Raw genomic sequence first — 3,274 nt, 5'->3', positions numbered from 1 at the left:
CAAAAAGGCAAAAAGCATCATAGCTCAGAGCCTCCTTGAGTAGGGAAGATTCACAGCAACTGGGCACAAGCTCATGTGGTGCGGGTGCAGGGAACCTGACGAATGCCGCTCAGGAGTGGCTGTGTGCTTTCCTTCTGCTGTAACTTGGGCAAATCGCACAAACTTCTGAGTCTCATTCTACTTACATTCCTAGAACAAAAAACAGATTTGAGAAATTGTCACTCCTTGTTGTCACTGTACCCCTTACTCTTTTACACCAAGGAAGAAGAGTTTGCTCCATAACGCCCTACCTAAGACTGACATTAAGGGGGACCCTAAAAACAAATCAAGTGGCCAGCATGGTAATGGGGATCTTAGCAGTATAAATTGGACCCAGTAGGGAAGTGTCTCAGGTAGAGACAGTTGGCACCTGTGTTAGTCAAAGCTAGTGGGAGTGATTCAGTGTTCTTCATCAGAGAAAGGCCTTCAGTTTCATTTCTGTCTCCCCCAGTTGACTCTTGTTTTGAGGGCCTTGTGGATGCAAGGCAAGAACTCTGCCCCTGAACACATCCTCAGCCCTGTTGCAGCCTTCATTGCCTTTAACTTTGAAAGTAGTCCTTCAGAATTTTCCAAATCTTCTCCAATAAGAAGACTGGCTAATTCTTGAATATCTAGATCATATAACATAGATGCACAGTGCTGTCAGCCTGGAGATCTGCTGTGTTAGATGCACCACCCTCATGGTCTGGGAGAGGTTCAGTCCTGTCTCCTGCTGGCAGAGGGGATGCTCTGAGTGGTGGTCATGGTTGATCCAGTGCCGCAGTTTGTTCTAGCCCATGAACTGAGAAGGCGGCAGCCTTGGTTTCTATCATTCTTCATCACTGTGTTGGACCAGACATTGGCATTCAAGGCTTGTGCAACTTGCTTGACTCCTATAGATTCAGGGAAGTCATTATCCTCCTCAGGCAGCTGCTCTGTACTAAGCTCGACCAGTTCAAAGCCATGTTTGATGTACCATTCTTGAGTTTTCTTTTGGTTTACTTTGTCCTCACACACCCTTATCACAGACCAACGTCATCACTTCTGGTGCCCATGCTTCTGCTAGTGGAAGCCATGAGGAGACACTGTTGAGCCTTGATGTTTGTGAGCCGTCAACATACACCACAAATGCCAAGACAGTCGGTGGTGACGGGATTTGATTGGCACCACACGTAGATTGATATCTGCTGAGTAGTATGTATGTATGCGTGTATATGTATGCATGTATGTGTATATATTTATGTTTTTTTGAGACAGGGTCCTCAGTTGCAATTCCGGCTGGCCTTGAATTCACTGTGTAACTTAGGCTAGCCTCGAAATCAAAGTGATCTTCCTGCCTCAGGCTCCAAAGTGCTGGGATTATGGGCATGGGCCACTATGCCCGGCCTGAATAGTATTTATTTTCAGTGGTCCAGCAGTAAATCTTACAGCATTATTAGAAGTCATTTGTACAAGATGATCTTCTGTTCTAAAGGTATGTTGGACTAGCTGGTCTCCAGCAAAGGTTGAACAGCAGTTACTGACAATCAGCATGCAGTGGAACCTGTGATGTTTGGCAGTAGCTTTTTTTTTGAGACATGTCTTGCTATGTAGTTAGGCCATACTTGAATTATGTAGCCCAGGCTGGCCTCCAACTTAATGTCAGTCCCCTGGTCTCAGCTTCCCAAGTGCTGGGATTACAGGCATGCACCACATTCAACTGGCAGTATCTTTTTGAAGATTTTTGCGTTTATGTTCATTAAGGAGATTAGCCAGTAGTTTTCTTTTTCTTTTTTCTTTTTGTCTTTTTGATACAGGGTCTCACTATGCAGTTCAGGCTGGCCTTGAGCTCACTTTGTAGCCCATGCTGGCCTGGAACTCGCAACAATCCTCCTGCCTCATCCTCCCGAGTGCTGGGATTACAGGCGTGCGCCACCATGCCCGGCCACCAGTAGTTTTCTTTTAGACCTTATTTTTACTGGATGCTTTTGGTTAGGCTGTTTATCTCACATGTAAATACATTTTTGATTATTTTTAGTTTCCTTAGATGTCAGGTGTTACGAATATCAGTTTCAACCTTTAGATTTTCTTAATTTGAAGCTAAAGCAGCAGCATATTATCTACTCATTAAAGATTCATTAGTTGCTTGCTTGACAGCCAACCCCCAAACCCTTAGTTCTTATTTTGGCCTCCAGTGCTATCTGAATAACTTGGACAGAATGACAACTGTCCATGTTTCTAAGATAGAGGTTTTATCCAACCCTTAGAAAGAGCTTCTCATAATTGAGCCTGTGCTTTCTATCTATTCTCCATTGCACTTCAAAGGCATCTCAGTTTTGTTTTAATGACAGCTGTCCTAGAATAGTGCCAATCTTATTGGAAATATGGGTAGAATGATTAATTACATCTTTTGGGGGTGTTGTTTGAAACAGGATCTTGCTATGTAGTTCAGGCTAGGTTCGAACTTATGGCTACTCTCCTGCCTCAGCCTCCCTAGTACTGGAATTACAGTTGTGCACCACCTGGCCTGGCTTGATAAATAACTTTATGCTTTATAAGGGTTTAAGTAAGGTTTGTATTAGTTTCTCTTTTTCTTCTTCTTTTTTTTTTGGTACCAGGAATCATACTCAGGACCTTGCACTTACCAGGTACTTGTGCCGCTGAGCTATATCCTTGGCCCCTTAAGTAAGGTTTATGATTCCCACATTTTGTGGGAGTTAAAGAGCACATCTCATTGTCTCCTATTTTTTTTTTTCATTGTCTCCTATTTAAAATCAATTTATTTTGAAACTTTTCAGCATTTCTTTATTTGGTGAATGACTTACTGCCACATAATGTCTGTCTTTATAGGATGATCCTGTGACTACAAAGAAAAGGTCTTGTGCAATATTAAGAATTTGTTCCTTGAAAGGCCTTATGAACAAGTAACTTCTCCAAGGTTGAACTATTCTATGACAAGACATTTCAAATCGTACCTCGTATTTTCTTGGGCTATTATGTTAGTTCATGGCTTTTTCATTTTTTTTTTTTATATAATTGAGAATCAGTTCCCGTATAATATGCTTTTTTAAAGGGGATATTTGGGTTTTCTGATTTGTGGTTTGATTACTTTGGGACTAGAGATCTAACAAAATAACACCTAAGTTTGATGATAAGACATCTTAATTTGGAAATTTATCGCTGAACTTTTTTTGATGAAACAGTAATACCATTTGACAATGAAGACAGCCTCTTTAAGGCAGTTTTTGTTTGGATTAGTTCCCATTTTTTCCTTTTT

At 41.5% G+C, this 3,274-nt stretch overlaps 1 pseudogene; it reads right to left on the bottom strand.

The window, feature by feature from the left end:
* Positions 1–471: 471 nt before the first annotated feature.
* LOC102016561 lies at positions 472–1,551 on the bottom strand (annotated as a pseudogene).
* Positions 1,552–3,274: the final 1,723 nt, after the last annotated feature.

The sequence above is a fragment of the Chinchilla lanigera genome, unplaced genomic scaffold (assembly GCF_000276665.1).
Source record: "Chinchilla lanigera isolate Chin_1 unplaced genomic scaffold, ChiLan1.0 scaffold00054, whole genome shotgun sequence".
In the NCBI taxonomy this organism is placed as follows: domain Eukaryota; kingdom Metazoa; phylum Chordata; class Mammalia; order Rodentia; family Chinchillidae; genus Chinchilla; species Chinchilla lanigera.
The sequence above is the reverse complement of the archived record's forward strand: the minus strand, read 5'-3'. Positions and strand labels throughout refer to the sequence as shown.